The sequence below is a fragment of the Ixodes scapularis genome, unplaced genomic scaffold, assembly GCF_016920785.2.
Source record: "Ixodes scapularis isolate PalLabHiFi unplaced genomic scaffold, ASM1692078v2 PGA_scaffold1__304_contigs__length_218370807, whole genome shotgun sequence".
NCBI lineage: Eukaryota > Metazoa > Arthropoda > Arachnida > Ixodida > Ixodidae > Ixodes > Ixodes scapularis.
This window is the reverse complement of record NW_024609846.1, coordinates 194547835-194567426: the sequence shown is the minus strand read 5'-3', so window position 1 is coordinate 194567426 and position 19592 is coordinate 194547835. Positions and strand designations below refer to the sequence as shown.

Sequence of the window (19592 nt, the reverse complement as noted above, 5' to 3'; positions counted from 1 at the left end):
TATCCTGCTGTTGAAAGAAATGAGAGAACCTCGCACTTCGAAACGTACGGCGTGAGGGCGGCCGGGAAGTATGAGCGGTCCAATCGACTGCTCGAGGCAGCACGAGATCGCGTGGCGGTAAAGGTGGACCCGTACAGCTCGCAGCACACATTGCGTATATCAAACTGCCCGGCAAAGCGCCGGACCTCCCAGCGTTCCAGTTTGTCCGGCCCTGGCCCGGCCTGTGAATATCGCGGTAAGCGCATAGAAAACAGTTGAAATCCCCCAAAAGAAATAAAGGGCGGGATTCTAGGAAGAAAACATCTAACTCTTGGAAAAGATTTGTTCGACAAAGACATCTGAGCGGGCGCGTACACATTCACGGCGCGGAAGCGATGCTGCCTCACAAAAAAATCAAACTTTGTGCATATTTTTTCCTTTCCTTTTTAATCTTTTCTTGAACAATTATTATTGAAAAAAAAAATGTTGTAGACAAAGCTTTGAACTAAATGGTATCGGACTCCCTTTCTAGAGGTGCATAGGGAAACGGCGGGGCTTGGGTTGCCGGCTGGACGCCGCGAAGCAGCATTCATACTGTTTTTTTTCGGTAGGGCAAATGCTGCTGACCTGTGACTCCCGTTGAGAAGGGGAAGAGTCAAAACAGAGTCACACGAATCATTGACTCTCTAAAAGAGTCGTGAAGTGTCAAAGGGAGTCATGGAAGCAGCGACTCCCTTTGGACTCCTTTCTTTTTAAGAGTGTATGACATTAGGTGCCGCTGTGCCATTAAACACCTAATTTTTGTTCTTCATTTATGCAATGCCCCGTTTGCCCCACATACGATTTCCCGCAACTCATTGGTATGTTATAAACCACTGACGTTGCACACTCCACGTATTGCTTTGCGTGTTTTTTTTTGCACACTTTACCTTCTCCCTTTTTATTTTTGAATATAGATGGGAAAGCTTGTGGCGCTAAAAACACCACTGGCACTTCCAAATGAGCCGCCTCTTTTTTTCAGATTGTGAGATAGATTGTGAATGTAATGAATCACCGCCGTTCTTGTTAGTAGTTTGGAAGGAATATGAGCCTCATCTTCTTTCTTCATCTGGGAAACAAGGTTATCCGCTACTTCCCCCAAGAAGCGATCGGGGTACTCTCCGCGTTTTAGACGATTCACCTGCGTGAGGTAGCTTTCATCCGCGACATGGTGGCATGACTGCCAACGAGTCTCTCATTAGGCACGATGCTGTTCCCCTTTTAACGAGTTTGGATTGCCCAAAATTGAAGGGCACAACCCCTTTTTTAGTTCGTGGCTCATACTTCCAACAAACATGGTCACCTTCGAAGTTGGGGCTCAAATGCAAAAACTGCAGCCTAAACGTCAATCCATCTGAATTCAAGTTAAAATAATCCAGCACATCGTTAAGTCCATGCTAACAATAACGGACTTTAGGGCAAGCACTAAAAAGTCATCCACATACCGACAGATTGTAATTCCCTTAATCTTTCAATATACTTACGTATTCCCTTATCACATTCAGCCAAAAATATATCGCAGAGCACTGGCGCAACACGAGAGCCGATACATATATCTCGCTCTTGAATGTGAACAGCATTCCCAAAGGACACAAAGGTTGAGTTAAGGTAGCATTCTAGTGACTCTAAAAATGGCTCCACACTTACTCCGCTCGAATTTCTAAAGCTTACTTCATTTTTTATATCAATGCACTTTTTTACCGCTGGGAAAAACTTGTCATGCGGGATGGAATAGAAAAGGTCTTCCACGTCAATAGAAAAGCCTCCGCCGTAGGACTGGTCGCAGCACATGTTGGATGGGAGATGGTTTCCCGGTTTAACCCGCAATCAACAAAATCCATCCATCCAGAAGCCATTCACATTTTCAACAGCACTCGTTGTCGAGGCTTTCACGCCATACTTCAGGCTCTCGCGTTTCTGATCCTCATAGGTCTTCCGGTTTGCTTTGGCTTTCTTTCCTTCTGCAAATTACTTTCGCCCTACAAGAACAAGGCGAAAGAGATGCTTTCTGCCAACAAGCACAAGATTCGGAAGCGATGTGGCAATCTTTAGAGCCGGATGCTGCGCCGTACTTGCGTATACCTATAGGTGGACAGCACATAGGCTTAACATCACGAGCACACCAACTCTTGCCTCTTGTGCAAACTCCTCTGCATCATCTACTTCCTCCACAACTCAACCACCTCAACCCTTGGTCAAAATGGAGGACTGCGCAAGTGATGCAGGCGAACATCTGTGCACTGAAGACGAATGCAGCACAGCTGAGAACGACACTCCTGAAGGCTCGGGTCATGAGCGGCGAGATGTGGATCGACCGTTCGTCAAATTTGCTTACGCCACTGGGAAACGGCAATTCAATGACTGTTGGAGACGCTGTCGTCCTGATCATGGATTACGTCATCGGAGACGGATTTTCACGGACTGGCACAGAAAAGCTTCTTAAGCTACCAAACCTACTGTTAGAAACCAGCGGCATCCCCAAAAGCAAATATCGGTTCATAAAGTTTGCGAGTGCTTCACCAGTCGACATCCCCGCGGGGGGCAGCTGTGAAAGCAAATGTTTGGAGAGTGGCGTCTCCACGGACCCCGAGCTCCACAGGGGGCGCCTGCACCTTATGTGCTAGGTGCTTGTTAAGTAGCGTCACCACGGACCCCAGCCATGTGGGCTATTATGCCCGCACACAGGGGCACCTACTTTAGTAGGTGCTCGGTGAGTGGTGTCACTACGAATCCCGAGCCATGTTGGTTCGCCCACCCACGTCTGGCTATGCGTGGCTTAACCCGTGTCCGGGGAAAAGGGGACCCTGGTGGTTGAGCTGAGCCCGGGGTATGTTTGGACCCTTCGGGGCCCCCAGGGCGAGGCAATACACCGCTTCGGCCCCTGCTTCTCGCAGACGGGTGTCCCGGCTTGGCCCGACCAGGATGAATCATTTTGTCGCCTCTTCTACCCTCTTCTTCCTTCTTTCACTTTTCCTCCCACCTCTTTCTCTTTTCTCCTCCACTCTCTTCCTTCTTTTTTCACCTTCTTAGGCGGCAAGGGCCAACCTAGAGTGGAAACAGGACCTGTCTCCGAAACCACATTGAGGTGTAGTGCCCGGGCAGCACTGGCAGCGTAATTGTGTCAGCCAAGCCCTTCTTGCTATGGCACATTACCTACCCCTTTGTTGGGCTCCGTGGTAAGCGGTGCACCCGGGCACTGGACCTTCCTTCCCATGTTATGGGTGCTAGCGCAAAAACCTCCCCCGATCGGCCCCTCAAAAGGGTCCGCACCGAAGTGAAAGCCACAAAGAAGACACCACCTACACCTGCCAGATTTTTCAAGTTTTTGGTCCTTCGCTCTGACTGTCAGAAACAGCTGTCGAAATTATCTCCATTCCTTGTCTCAAAAACACTCGAAGGTGTTGTCGGTAAGGAATTTAAAGCCAAAAAAATGGCATCGGGTGACCTACTCGTCGAAATTGAATCAAGCGAGCAGAGTGCTGCTTTCCTTGCCTTTAGTTCTGTAGCTGATCATGAAGTAGCAGTCACACCTCACCGCACCTTGAACTCCATCCAATGAGTTATCTCCGAGGATGACCTTCTTGAGACCACTGACACTGAAATAGTTGAGGGCCTTTCTGATCAAGGAGTTATCGCTGCAAGGCGCATCTCCCTGCGCCGTGATGGCCAGGAATGTAAAACCAAGCACATAATTTTAACTTTCCAATCCACCTCACTTCCCGACGCGGTAAAGGCTGGGTACCTGCACTGTAGGGTTTGGCCCTACGTGCCCAACCCTCGGAGATGTTTCAACTGCCAGAGGTTTGGCCACGGCTCTCAGAACTTCCGTGGTAAGGCCACTTGTGCCAAGTGTTGGAAAAATGACCATTCTGCGGACTCTTGCTCTAACGAAGCCCATTGTGTGAACTGTAGCGATCCACACCCAGCGTATTCTTGATCTTGCAAGACATAGAAAGAAGAGAAAGAAGTGCTTACCTTAAAAGTCAAAGAAACCCTCTCCTACCCGGAAGCACACCGCCGCTTTGCGTTCTTGCATAAGGGTGGCTATACGCAGGTGGTGCAGGGGGTCCTGCACCACTGAAGGTTGCAGCGGCAACCCACACGTCCTTTCTCGACTATGGGAAGCCACGGCAGTCCCCCACGCCCCAGCCGAAAATTCAGCTGGAGCGCGAACACTCGCGCTCCTGCGGGAAAGCAGCCCCAGACCTCTCACGTAGAGGGTACGCAGGCTGCTTCCCAAGCTCAGGACGGGCCGGCGGGTACGGCAACTGTCCCTCCTCCACCATCCCCTTCCAGGGAGAAGGGTCGACACTCTCGCCCACACTCCCTGGAGAGAGCATCACCGAAAGAGCGGCATGGCTCTCGTGCCGCTCCTGCAGCACCTAAGGGGCAGGAACGGGTGCACCTGGGCGATTCCCCGCCCAGCACCTCCTCCGCCCTTTTGGCTGAGGCTGGTCGTGGACAAGGCATGGCGCCCCATCCTCCGAGCCTGCCCAAACCAGCAGCAAAGGCCTCTCCTCAAGAGGTAGAGGCAGTGGATGACAGCATGGAAGTCACCATTCATGCGGCTGACCAAGACGACATGGAATGGCAGACTCCAAAGAGTGAACAGAAGAATAAAAAACCCATAATCCCCCCAAAAATTATGTTGCTGATCTATTGATGCTATGAGCGGCAGATTTGTGACTTTTCATGTATTCCCTTCTTGTTTTACAGGTTTAGCAGCGTTTTAGTTTAATTTTTTTCGTTAAATTTTTGGAGGCAGGGCTAAATTTAATTTCATGGAGTGGAACTGCCGCGGTCTTTTACGTAATATTGATGATGTTAATTTTTTTATGGACGATTTACGTCCTATTGCTCTCTCTTTACAAGAGACACACCTCAATGATCATAAGTCAGTATTGCGCCACCATCAAGTTTTTAGAAAAGATCACCCTGCATCTAATTCATCTGGTGGAGTAGCTGTGGTTGTCCAGAATGGAGTCGCCTGCTCTTAGATTCCTCTTGCTACGCCTCTTGAAGCTGTGGCTGTACGTCTTCTTTTGGACCGCCTTATTACTATCGTTTCTATTTATATTCCACTAAACACTTCACTGCATTTTCATGATCTTCAACGGCTGGTTACACAGCTTCCTCATCCATTTTTACTGTTAGGAGATTTTAATGCTGACACCCCTTGTGGGGTAGCGCCCGTCATGACTTGCGTGGTGGGGTAATTGAGCAATTTTTATTATCTTCTAAGCTGTGCCTTTTGAATACGAGAGAGCCAACTTTTTTAGCGCTGCTCACAACTCGTTTGCATCTATTGACCTTTCAGTTTCATCTCCCTCAGTGTTTTCTAAATTCGCTTGCAAAGTTTTAAATAACCCCTTTGGGAGCGACCACTTTCCAGTTGTTTTGGAGAGTCAGGTTCCTATTCCAAGCCTCATGAAACGCAGTCTACGTTGGAAACTGGAAAAGGCAGACTGGAATTTTTTTAGCTTAAACTCGAAGCTCAAACCTTGCATGTTCTGGCCATTAACACATGATTAAGCCACCACATATATTACAGATCAGATCAAAAATTCTGCCTTTTGCTCCATCCCTCAGACTTCATGTAACATTGCAAAAAAATGTAAGCCATGGTCGAATAAAGAATGTTCCGCCACTAAGAAAAAGCAGGTTAAGGCTTGGGGTATATTTCGGAGATATCCAACATCTTTGAATTTGACAGAGTTTCAGGGAAATAGAGCTCACGCTCGTTCAACCAGGAAGCAGGTAAAGAGGAAGTCTTGGAAAGGTTATCTGACCTCTATCAGCAGCTACGTCCCAGCGAAGGAAGCGTGGGAACGACTTCACAGAGTGGAAGGTAAATACCGCTGTTTTACAATTCCTGTCTTCTAATATGTTGAGCGAACATTTTGCAGCCATTTTTAACTCATATTACTATTCAGCGTTTTTTGAAGTTTAAGACAGATGCAGAAAGAACGAAAGTCAGCTTGGCAGGAGGAGCCTCTGATCCCTACAATCTACCGTTTACGATGGTCGAGCTCCAAATGGCTCTGAATGTCCGGAAAAACTCGTCCCCTGGTCCTGACCGTATACATTATGAGATGATACGACACTTGTCAAAGGAGTCATTCGCTGCCCTTCGCGCTTATTTCAATGGTATGTGGAAAGATTCACACTTCCCTTCCGAACGGAAGCGGGCAGAGGTTATTCCGCTGGTGAAGCCTGGAAAAGACCCTTCATTTCCTTCCAGTTACAGGCCAATAGCATTAACAAGTTGCTCGGGGAAAACTTTTGAAAGGTTAGTTTATATACGGCTTGTTTATTTCCTTAAGCAACACAATATTTTGGATATAAATCGGTGCGGCTGTCGACCTGGACGCTCCACGACCGACCATTTAGTTCGGCTGGAGACAATTTTACGCGAGGCATTTGTGAATAAGCAGCATTTTGTATCAGTCTTTTTTGACTGAGAAAAGGCTTATGATACCACATGGAGGCATGGCATCTTGCGTGAACTATTTATGTATGGAGTACGTGGCCGATTGCTTCATTGCATAAAGAACTTCCTGTGTGGACGGACCTTCCGTGTCCGGCTAGGCACTACATTATCTGATTCGTATGTTCAGGAAAACGGTGTTCCTCAGGGCAGAGTCCTGAGTGTCACTCTCTTCGCCATTAAAATTAATTCTCTCTGTCAGGTCATACCTTCTTCCGTGTCATACTCCCTCCCTATATGTGGATGATATTCGGATTTCTGTGGGATCTTGTAAATGTCTAGCTGTGAAAGACAGTTGCAGCTAACCACAAATAAAATGACTAAATGGGCAAATGAAAATGGTTTTAAGTTATCTTCAGAAGAAACAATCTGTGTCCTCTTTTCTCTGCGGCATGGGCTTTGGTGAGATCTGACTCTCAGTTCAAATGGAAATAGCATTGCAGTAAGACCAGAGCATAAGTTCCTGGGGGTGATTTTCGACCGTAAACTTAGCTTTGTACCTCACCTCAAGTGACTGAAGGAAAAGTGTATGCAGGCTATGAATATCCTAAAAGTTCATTCTCACAAGTCTTGGGGCTCCGAAAAAGGTGCCTGCATTGTCTCTATTCCTCTCTTGTACAAGCACGTCATGATTATGGTGCTATTGTGTATGCTTCTGCTAGGCCGTCAGTATTCAAGACGTTTGGTCCAGTGCACCATCTCGGGTTGCGTCTAGCAAGCGGTGCTTTTCGAACATCCCATGTCCCAGGCTTGTATGTTGACTCTAATGAAATGTCACTCGAGAAAAAGCGGCAGCTCCTTAGTCTAGTCTATGTTTACAAAGTTTTGACGGATTCTGGTCATCCAGCTCACACTTATATCCGAGAGTCTAGATTTTGTTGTACCTTTGACCATAAGCCAACTGTTGTTCGACCTTTGAGTCTTCGTCTCTTTCTTGGCCTGCCTCGTGAAAATGTCTACCTCCTAGAAAGTGCATGTCATACCGCCCCATGGGATATCAAGCCTATAGCTTGTGATTGGTACTCCACAAAATGTAATAAACATTATGTCTCTCCACTCATTTTACAACAGGAATTTCTCGCTATGCAAGAAAAGTACAAGAATTATCATCAATTTTACACTGATGGAGCCAAGTCCTCAACGTATGTAGGCTCAGCTGTTCATTCAAATTCGTTTACACATGTGACATGGCTAAATAATGTCGCTAGCATTTTTACTGCCGAGCTATTATGGCGTGCTGTCAGCACTTGACTATATTATCCGGAGCAAAGTGATGAAAGCAGTTCTTTTTGTAGACTCCCGGAGCGTGATTACTGCCGCATGTTCACTTAATCCAATAACCAACAACAAGCTGACTCAACTGGTACGTGCTAAAGTTCAGCTGGGCCTCGGGATGGGAAGGATATTAAGTTTTGTTGGATCCCGAGCCATGTGGGCATTGCAGGGAACGAGGCTGCAGATAGACTGGCTGCCTCCTCGCGTAACCTCTTACCATCACACGCATGCATACCATACCAACCCAGGTGAAAATATGAAGTGGTATTTCAAGTGGTACCACTTTCTTTCAAGTGGTACCACTTGAGTTCGAAATGGTACCACTTGGACTGCAAGTGGTGCCACTTGAGCTGCAAGCGGTGCCACGTGGGTTGCAAGCGGTGCCACTTGGGCTGCAAGCGGTGCCACTTGGGCTGCAAGCGGTGCCGCTTGGGCTGCAAGCGGTGCCAGTTGGGCTGCAAGCGGTGCCACTTGGACTGCAACTGGTGTCTGTGTGGCTGCAAGCTGACTTCACTGAAGTGATTTCAAAAAATTTTATTGTCAAGTTGTACCATTGCTCCTTGAACCAGACTGCTACTAGTATAAAATCGCAAATAGTCTCAATGCATTCATGCCCACAATAAATTAGATAATAGGTGGTGTTATCCCTCTTGACCCTGTACTTCTATTCAAAATATAATTAATTTAATGATATTTTGGACTCATGCTAGGTACAAAGGGTATGAGCATATTCTCATTTGCATCTAGCTTCTAACAAACATAATTTACATTACGCCCATGCCAAAACTTCCATTGATAGGCCCTTACTGCTTGAATATTCGGTAAACGAGGGGAGAGTGATATGGTAGACTGGATAAAATTGAGTTCACTGCACTTATTTAACAACTGCAAGCACGAACTAAGTTCCCTTTATGAAAAGATGTCGGTGTTACCAAAAACAATGTTTTATTGAAAGTGGCCATACAACAAATTTATAGACTTAATTAACAGAACCCAACAGCACAGAGGTTTAAATGAGGTCAAAAGGAGTACAGTATGCAGTATGATCATCTGGTCTATGCACATTACTAATTACGTTAAGAAAAATGAAGAGGAGGCAGCTTTTCGTAGAATATCCCTGAAGGATGAAACTTCAGGAGATTCTGAAGGTCAATATGCAATTATGCCTTCAGTTTACACTTCAAGAAAGCTGCCTTCACAAATACAATTAAGCACCATTTCACTTTCACAGAATGTGGCATACATGAGCAAAGCAAATGCCTAATGTCCTGTACAAGGGACCATGAAAATATATGGGATTTTTACTATTTAACATTTAGAACAAACTTATTAACTATGGAACAGTGAACCGACTTTTTATACATAGAAAAAGTATTTACAGGGCTTATATTTAAAATTTTGAGCAAGTTGTTTTTTCAGAAGTAGCAAAACAAAAAATGTTAACACAGCCATTTACTACCTAAAACTGAAAAGGATTGTCCAAATATCAACCAGCTCCCTTTTTATAACCCCTTATACATTTGCAAAGCTTTAATGGATATACCATTTTTTTACACTTCAGCTAGATATGATATTTAGCAAACATTTCCAGCACAGTACAGCACTCAAAAAAGGGATGCATGTTAACATTACTAGCACATGACATATCTACCATTGGTAACAATATAAAAGGGAACAGCCTTTCACATATTTCTGACGCACCTACAAATTTTGCAACAAGTTCCGGTCCAAAATATGTGTTCATGTACAGTCGCCGGCCATTTTTTTGGACTTGTTCGATATTTCGGACCTAAAGGAGGAACCGTGACTTGCCCCTAGAAATAGTGGATATTCACGACCAATGTTTCATACAGCTTGAAGTCCAAAAGTTTAATTGTTTGGACAAAATCGTCGCGAGCAATGGCGGGAAACACCACCGAGAAGCGGCCATTTTTAATTCTCTGCTGGCTGCAAATGGATTGGCTTGGTTTGGCAGCGCTACTTGGGCACTCCTGAGTTCTACCGCTAGGTGACGCTATGCTAGCCCTTTCTTTCCATTTAGCTGCACGTCATCATCATCATCATTAAAATTTTGCTTTGTTTCCTTCTATCACTTCGTGCCTCCGCCCCACTACAGTGGCTTAAAGGGGGTTGTGTGGTTACCGCGTAGCCTCCACCATGCATCGGGAACGGCCACTCCTTGGAAGACGGTGCAGGTGGCACTTCGATCTGCAGCTCCGTTAGGGTGCCTCCATTGGCTGGCAGATAGAGGCACCCTAACATGCTTTGTAACTAATATAAATACCTCAAAAGCAATTATTTGTTTCCAGTGAACTTCCAAGGAAATTATTTGTGTTTGACGGCGAATAAAAATGTGAAACTAGCAGACGACAGTTTAGTTGACAGCTGCGAATCGGCCGGAGCCAAGCTGGCTAAGCGGCCAAGCCGGAGCCATAGCCGGAACGACGGTGCTGCAAGAGCCAGCGCCACCTGCGGCCGTCTTCCAACGGTGTGCCGCTTCTCCGGTTTCGTTCGTTACACTGCCCTCTTTAAGCCACTGTAGCCCCACTTTCGAGTCACCAGTCACCATTTTGCGCTCGTGGATTTGCGCCTCTCTTCTCGTTATGACAATGTTGGCTTGGACGTCATGACCCCATCTGTTCTTCTGCCGCCCCGATGTGTCGTTAAAAAGCGCAGAAAGTACTTGACCATAACGCTAGAAAAGAAGGCAGCGATTCTCAAGCTAACAGAAAGTTGCTGAACGCAAACGGAGGCGTAACTGAAGCAAGGCACTATTTATGGCTTTTTTAAGCCCACTTGGAAGTAATAAAGGCAATTTTTTTCAATCTGCTGATTTGTCGGACAGCTCTATTATTCGGACAATTTTTCGGTCCCTGCGAAGTCCAAATAATCGGTCGGCGACTGTACACAACCTTCAATGTCTAAGACCAGCCATGGCGGTCACACAACTGGGCGAACACAACCCTGTTTAACACTTCCAAATCCATGCACGGGCGTGCAGCTTCAGTGAGCAGGTGGAATTGCTTAGAGCCAGTCTTTCGTGCAAACTTAAGGTGGTCAACATTGGGAAAGTTGTCAATATCGTACACATGCGAGAGGATATACACCGCTTGTGTCCCATCAGGCTTCCGAATACATAGTACACGCTCAACTTTTGTATAGTCGTCTCCAATTTTAACAGCTGTTGAATCCCGTTTCAGAGGGCTTTTGTACTGCTCACTGTGGATTGTGCATCCACAGATGCGTACACGGCTGAACTCCTCAACACTGTGCACAGCTCCCAGGTTGCGTTGCAGCAGGTCTGAGACATCCTGCGGTGCTGCCTTAGCTTTCCCGAGAAGCTTCACTGCACCATCTCTTTTTTAGGCATTTGAGAGCAAAGTTCCTGCACTTCCTCCGAAGCCATACACTGTAATTGGCGAAAGTTACTTCGAAGAAAAATGCGAGACAGGATCTGGTATGGGACACCTTTTGCTGAAGAAACAAGTTTGAGCAGCTGTCCCATATTGCTCTCGAACTCAAAGCACGAGAGTGCCCAAAGTGGCCCTCGAAGAAGAACACTTTTAGGTATGCGAAGCAATGTGTGTACATTCGATGTCATTTGGCCTTCGCCATAGAGGTACTGTGTCATCACGACAAACCTTTTTATTTTTTCTGTGTTTCGATCCACACCTGTTTCGAGACTACACTCTTCAAGAAATCATACAGGGCAGATGCTAAAAGAGCAAAATGCTCGAGGTACTGCCTTGGCAGAATGCCTATGAGACGTGGCAGGGAGTAATAGATAAGCCACGACTCCCATTCAACAGCTTTCCAGTATTTGCATACTCTTACCGACCGTGGTGGACGGTTAAAACACTGATGTGGCTTCTGGCTTAGAAGCCTACAGTCCACCTCTGCTACTGTGGTAGGAGCTCCAATGTAGTACTCTTTCCCGACATCACTGAACCATAGATCGCATAGCTGACGCACAACTCCAAGGAGAACACAATGCATGAAATCAGGTCTAAAGCTCCATACAATGTCAAATCCAGGAACATTTAAAAGGGGAGACGGTCCCTTCACTCCATGAACAGTCCGCTTCGTCATGGCAGCAGTTTTCATGTCTTCCAGCATTGAAGGATGGTCTCTGTCGTCGTTCACCATGCCGACTGTCATTGGATACTTGACACAGCCTTCAACACAAAGTCCAGGATGAAGGCACCAGCCGCAGCCGTAATACCCATTGGAGCACGTTTTGCATCGGAGCCCTGGCGGGGGCATCGGCAACGCTTGTGATGCAGTAGACCTACGTTTGAAAAACCAAGGATGAGACCTTTATGATTTCTTAAGGAATTCAACTAAATGGATGTCCCAAAAATAGATAATACAAAAATAAACAGATAATAGAGTCATATTAACCTTGGCTAGGTAGTGACACTTAAAATGTACCAGCCTTCACTTGAATTTGGAAGCATACCTTGTGAACTATATACTGTAAACGACTTAAACGGGGGGTGTGCAACGATTTCCGGACTTTGAATGATTAATTGCGGGAATTGATTCCAGTCACCTTATAATGAAGAACAGAAAATCATTCTTCCATGCGTGCCCTAGTTGTTATTTTAAAAAATGAAAGAAATCGAAATTTCTCGTTTCTCAACTCAACATTCACTAAACACCATTTTTGAGACACTTGCATGCGACGCCATTCAGAGTGGCACCCGGTTTCCAGTCGGGTTCTGTCTGAACAAATTCAGGTGGCCACTGACTTTGAGGGCGAAGAGGGAATGGTTTTGTTTACTTCGGTATATGGCACCACATATTTAATGAACTTTAGTCACAAATGTTAGGCTTTTGAGACATATATTTGCCCACGCCTAAACGACAATATTTTTAAGACTTAACCTTATAAGTACAAAATTGCTTAACTCGCTCACTTACAAAACCCCACATTGAATGATCTCACGCTGCCGATTCCGTGATTGCCACATGTGGCCCCAGGTCGGGGAATAATGCACTTTTTCTTTGCAATTATGCAGGAGAATAGGAGTACTTCAAGTTGACATGTTTTCTCTAATTTGGGCCAAGTAAACAATAAAAAATACACCCTGCAAATTCTATCAATGTTAAAATCTTACCGCCCCTTTAGTTTCGAAGCGCTTATTTAGCGCTTCGAAAATATTCACAAACAATTGGTCCTTCAAATACTGCACACGACTTAATTTTCGTGAAAACCTAATTTTTGTGAATTTCGTGAATCGCCTACAATTCGCGAAAATTGGCCCCGCAAACAGTTCCGGTAATACATAAACACGTTGGAATGTATATTAAGATCCCACCGAGTCGCGAAAATTAGAATCCGCGAATTATTGCAAAACTTCAGCTTTGACCTAAATCGCAAAATATTAAGTCCGCTATTATATAAGTCGTTTACAGTAATTCATGTCGTGGTAGTGAATTCGTAGCATTTACTACCACAACATGGTAGTGGATGCTTCGAAACGCGAAAATTTGTGCCTGAAAAATATTCTTGCAATCAGCACTTTGGGAGTTTCGCAAAACATTGAGCTTGCGGAAATGGTCGTTTACAGTACCTACTGCTAAACAAACCACATGATGGCAAGGAGGCAAACATGCCAGCTACAACAGTTACAAGAGCAAGAAGCATACATGTGTCTACGAAACATGTTTTCGAAAATAAAAAAAAATGTAAAAGCTGTTGGTAGTAAAGATCACTCATACAAAACAATGTAGCTAAGGTTTACCTTTGAATGGAGCTCCCGACCGCCTGCGTTCCATGTAATCCCATCTGCTGAGAGCCTTTTCATTTGTTCAGCAAAAGCCTGAAGCAGCAGAGTCATATTTGGATGTTTCGAGCCATACCAGAGAAGGGACGTCATCATGTTGCTCCAGCGAAGATATGGAGGCAGTTCATGGAGCACAACATGCACAGGCCAAATAGAGTAAGTGGACGACTTGAATACGGGGCTCCCGTCTGCACTCATGGTCAGCGTGAGATCTTGATCTTTACAATGAAGCCTTTGCCGCTGGTCCTTGTAGAAGGCACCATCTGTGATGTCCGACATTCCATCCTGTGGCTCTGTTCTGTGCTCCAGTGACTGAAGCAGCTGGTTTCTCACACCATCATTTGCAAGGATGGAAGCAAACTGCTTTTCAAGGGGCAAGCTAACGAAGAAGTTGCCCTGTGATACAAGGTCTTTGCCGCTGTACTTCTTTCCGCAGACTGCGCATGTTGACACGTTGCGCTCTGCTACTTTTCCTGTCGTCTTCACTAGTGGATGCTCGCAGGTAGGGCAATAAAAGTGAAAATGCATGTCTTCAGGCGTCGCTCCTGCAAACTTGCGAAATAGATACTTGCTTTCTGGAAGGGCGTCTCTTCCCAACATAATGTTACTGAATTTCAAGACGTCTTCTATCGCTGCCCATGAGAAACAGTGCTTTATGGAGATGTCCATAAGAACAAGATCATCCCCGACTGACATTGAGCTCCCATTCCCAAGAAGAGTCGTGAACTCCAAGCGGAAAGGGGAACTATTCCCATCAGATGGACCCCGCAGGGGGCACCTGTGAAAGCAGGTGTTTGGAGAGTGGCGTCTCCACGGACCCCGAGCCATGCGGGTTCGCCCGCCCACGTCTGACTGTGCGTGGCTTTCCCGTGTCTGGGGAAAAGGGCATCCTGGTGGTTGAGCCGAGCCCGGGGCAGGGTTGGACCCTTCGGGGCCCCCCGGGCGAGGCAATACACCACTTCGGCCCCCGCTTCTCATAGACGGGAGTCCTGGTAAGGCCCGGCCAGGATGATTCTGTCTAGTCGCCACATCTTTTACTATCCCCTCCCTTCTTTCACCCTTGTCTTCTCCTTCTTTTCACTCTTCTCATTTCTCTTCTTTCCTTCTTCAACTCCTTTGGCGGCAAGGGCTAACCTTGGGTGGCGACAGACCCCTTGTCCAGACCCACACCTGGTTATAGTTCCTGGGCAGTGCTAATAGCATAACGTCTCCAGCAAAGCCCTTTTTGTTATGGTGCGTTATCTATTCCCATGTTGGGCTCCGTGGTGGGCGGCACACCACAGGTTCCGAAAAAACTTCGCCTCTTATGGCAACCCCCCAAACCAAAACCCCCAGTTCTGGACGTGCCGCTAAGAGGCATCGTCCCGAACGAATGGTCATAGTAAAAGATAAAGAAGACGAAACTTTTTCAAGATTTATGGTGATCCACTCCGAGGTCCCTGACAATCCTCTCTCAAAGATGTCACCGTTCCTTGTAGCGAAAGTTCTTGACAATCAGATAGGTGGTGATTACAAAGCGAAGAAACTGCATTCTGGTGATCTGCTCGTTGAAGTTGCAAAAAAATCCCAGAGCACTACTCTTCTAAAATTGACATCCCTAGGTGACGTGCCGGTAACAGTTAGCACCCACAGAACCCTCAACATCATTCGAGGGGTGATTTCAGAAGACGATCTTCTTACCAGCAGTGAAGACGAGATCTTGGAAGGCCTGCGGGCATCTAGAGTAGTGGCGGTCAAACGCATTATGACGAGGCGTGACGGCGCAGAGGTGAAAACTAAACACCTTATCCTGACTTTTGAACGTCACACGCTTCCTGCACTCGTCAAAGCTGGCTACCTGAATTGCCGTGTCTGACCATACGTCCCGAACCCACAGCGATGCTTCCGTTGCCAGCGTTTTGGTCACGGGTCGCGCAGCTGTCGGGGGAGGGAGACGTGTGCAAAGTGTGCGAGCTATGACCATGTGGCCGACGTCTGTGAAGGTTCGGTTGCCTGCGCGAACTGCAAGGGTCCTCACCCTGCTTACTCTCGGTCCTGCCCGCTGTGGCGACAAGAAAAAGAGATCTTTACCTTACGAGCCAAAGAGAACTTATCGTACCCTGAAGCAAAACAAAGGTTTTCCTTCATTTCCAAAGGTACCTACTCCGACGCGGTGCGCAGGGGCCCTGCACCACGTACGGAGTCCAGGGCCACTCAGTTCTCTTTTGAGGACTTAGCAGGCCCCTCTCAGGCCCCGAAACAACCTGCGGGGAAGCAGGGTGCCCCGGGTAACGCTGGGAGCACACAGCCACCCCAGCCGATTCAGGCACGACCTCCGGCTGACCGGCAGCTTCGTGCCAGTAGTTCTTTTCAAGATGGGGAGCGAGGCCGTCGTTCCAATTCCTCGGAGGCGGCCCGCCTTGTTACGGAGCAGCAGGGTCCACCTGCTGCTCCATCAACGTCAAAAGACGGAAGCACGAATGTGGGAGGGTCCCGGCCTAGTACGTCGAAGCCTTCTTCGGCGGGGTCTGGCCGTGGCCGGAAACTCGTGGCTCAGGCCTCCGACCAGGTCGGAACTGGCAAACCTGCGTCCAAGGTTCAGGATGCAGTGGGAGCTGTTGACATTGCTGACTCCTCCAGTCCTTCCTCGGATCAGGAGGACATGGAATGGCAAACTGCTAAATCAAAACAGAAAGGAAAAAAGCCGGTGGTTCCTCCTTAGTGCGTAGCACATGCAGAATTGCTCTAATTCAATTATGAAATTTTTTATCTTTTAAAATGGGCTCTGTAATTCTTCAGTGGAACTGCCGTGGCTTATTCACTAACCTTGCAGATGTTGAGTTCCTTTTAGAAGAGTATAAGGCATCTGCCTTATGCTTGCAGGAGACACACTTGAATACATCTCACACTAACTTTCTGAGACGCTACAGTGTGTTTCGTAAAGACCGCCCTAGCACGTCCATTTCTTGTGGCGGCGTTGCGGTGGTGCTTCCAAAACATATTCCGTGTTCAGAGGTTCCGCTTCAGACGCCACTCGAAGCTATCGCTGTTCGTCTCTTGTTGCATAAAGCCATAACTGTATGTTCAGTGTATTTTCCACCTTCTCTTTCTCTGAAGCGACAAGATCTCGACTCTCTTTTAAGCCAGCTTCCAGAGCCCTTTCTTTTACTCGGTGATTTTAACGCACATAGTACCCTCTGGGGAAGTGATCATACAGATACGCGTGGAAAGATAATAGAATCCATATTATTTTCACAGTCATTATGCATTTTTAATACTGGCCATCCTACATATTTTAGTCCTTCATCCTTGTCATTTACATGCATCGATCTTTCTATTGGCAGTGCAAATCTGCTACCCGATTTTTCATGGACTGTTGATCAGAATCCTCATGGAAGTGACCACTTCCCCATTATTTTAAAATGTAACGACACTCCGCAGTCTTCACCTACTCGCCATCCATGCTGGAAGTTTGAAAAAGCAGACTGGAGCCTTTTTAAGCAGTCGTCACTCCTGGCCTGTTCTCGCCTCGATCAGCTTTCGATTGATGAGCTCAGCATCTTTTAACATCCCATATTCTCACTGCAGCGTCACTCTCAATCCCTCGGTCATCTGGACAGCTCCCTAGACGACCGAAGCCATGGTGGAATGAAGACTGTAAAGAGAGTCGCAAACAGCAAAACAAAGCTTGGAGTGTTCTAAGACGTTATCCAACTCGGGATAACCTGATATCTTTCCGAAAAATGAAAGCTCGTGCTAAGTACATTCGTCGGAAAGCGAAACGCGAGAGCTGGCAAAAATATGCGTCCTCTATCAATAGTAGTACTTCTTCCAAGGAAGTGTGGGACAGGATTCATAAAATAAATGGCTCATAGCATACTTTCACTATTCCACTTCTTTCCAGGAATGGAAAATGCGCAAGCAATCTTGAAGAACAGGGCAACATCCTTGGCGAGCATTTTGAATTCATTTCCAGCTCGCAGCATTGCTCGCCTGCTTTTCTGCAACATAAAAGGAAAGCTGAAAGTATGGTACTGAAAACATCCGGTGGTGAACGTGAAGCTTATAATGCCCCCTTTACTTTACACGAACTGAACATAGTGCTCCAAAAGTCATCGGCTCCTGGTCCAGATGGTATTCATTATTATATGCTTCAACATCTCCATCCTTCCACAGTTGATATTGTTTTATACCTTTTTAATCGTATTTGGTTTGAGGGATACTTTCCATTGGACTGGAGAATGGCAACAATCATACCCATACTCAAGCCCGGTAAGGATCCATCCTGTGCGGCTAGTTATAGGCCTATCGCTTTGACTAGCTGCTTTGGAAAGACTCTTGAACGAATAATTAATAGAAGACTGATGCATTTTCTTGAAGTAAACAAACATCTAGATGTGAACCAGTGCGGCTATCGTTCGTCTCGGTCCACTCTTGACCATTTAGTACGGCTGGAGACAGTCGTGCGTGAGGCCTTCGTTCATAGACAACATTGCCTATCTGTATTTTTTGACCTCGAAAAAGTCTACGATACAGCCTGGCGTTTTGGTACACTGAGGGACTTGTATGATATGGGTATCCGTGGTCGAATGCTTCGTACCATTGAGAGCTACCTCAGCAGGCGCACCTTTCGTGTTCAGATAGGAACAGCTTTATCTAAAGTGTTTGTCCAGGAAAATGGTGTTCCTCAGGGAGGCGTTCTTAGTGTCACTTTGTTTATTGTCAAAATGAACTCCCTTGCATTGGCTATCCCCCCATCGGTGCAGTATTCACTCTATGTAGACGACCTTCAGATCTCTGTGTCGTCTTGCAATCTGTCACTGTGTGAGCGACGAGTTTAGCTAACTATCAATAAGCTATCAACCTGGGCGAATCAAAATGGTTTTCAGTTTTCCTCAGATAAAACAGTTTGTGTGTGCTTTTCTCGGAAACGCGGACTACTTCCAGAACCTGTTCTTGCTCTAAACAATTCCACAGTTTCTGTGAAGCCTGAGCACAAGTTTCTGGGTCTTACATTTGACAGCAAACTAACCTTTGGTGCCCATATTAAAAATCTAAGATTAAAAGCTCACAAATCACTTAATATTCTTAAAGTCCTGTCCCACCGATCCTGGGGCTCTGACCGGACGTGCCTTTTGAGGATATATTGTTCGATAGTGCGATCACGACTGGACTATGGCAGTATTGTTTACGGTTCCGCTAGGCCTTCCATTCTAAAAATGCTCGACCCTATTCATCATCTTGGGTTGCGATTGGCGACGGGTGCCTTTCGTACGTCTCCTGTGCCAAGTCTGTATGCAGAGGCCAACGAGCTGTCTCTTGAGAAGAGAAGATTCTCACTGGGCTTTATGTATTCCCTGAGAGTCAGGTCCATCTCTGATCACCCTGCGCGAATGGCTGTGGAAGACATGCGCTCTGAAAGGGTGTTTCAAAACAAAGCCACAATTGTGCCTCCCTTCTCTTTGAGATTGAAAAGTGCCAGTGAGAACATGCGACTCGATTTTAGGCCCCCGGTAGTGGAGTCTACTGTTGCGGGAGCACCTTGGGAGCACCCTGTCATTAAGTGTGACCTTTCACTCACGCGATACAAGAAAGCTGATACTCCAAATGGTGTGTTTCTTCAAGAATTCTTAGCACTGCAAAGTCAGTACTCCGAATATGTAAGCTTCTACACAGATGGTACAAAGACGGTATCTGCTGCTGGGTGTTCCATGATTGGCCCAACAGTTCAACTTGTTAGGCGAATCAATTCCTCTGCTTCTATTCTTACAGCAGAGCTCTATGGTCTGCTTCTTACAATAGGCTTCATACTTGATAAAAAGCTCTCTCGCTCCATCGTATACACAGACTCCCTCAGTGCATTGCATGCACTGTCTTCACTAACACCCCTCAAGCACTTCCTACTCCTTGAACTGCGAAATAAGGTTGTTGCTGCCTCAAGACAGGGATACGAAATTGTATTTTGCTGGATTCCCAGCCACGTGGGCATTCTGGGCAATGAGGCAGCAGATCGCGCAGCAAGTACTTGTGTAAAGCGAACAGTT

The 19592-nt window shown here is 46.5% G+C and overlaps 1 pseudogene; it reads right to left on the bottom strand.

The window, feature by feature from the left end:
* Positions 1-10701: 10701 nt before the first annotated feature.
* Positions 10702-11869, bottom strand: LOC121047152 (annotated as a pseudogene).
* Positions 11870-19592: the final 7723 nt, after the last annotated feature.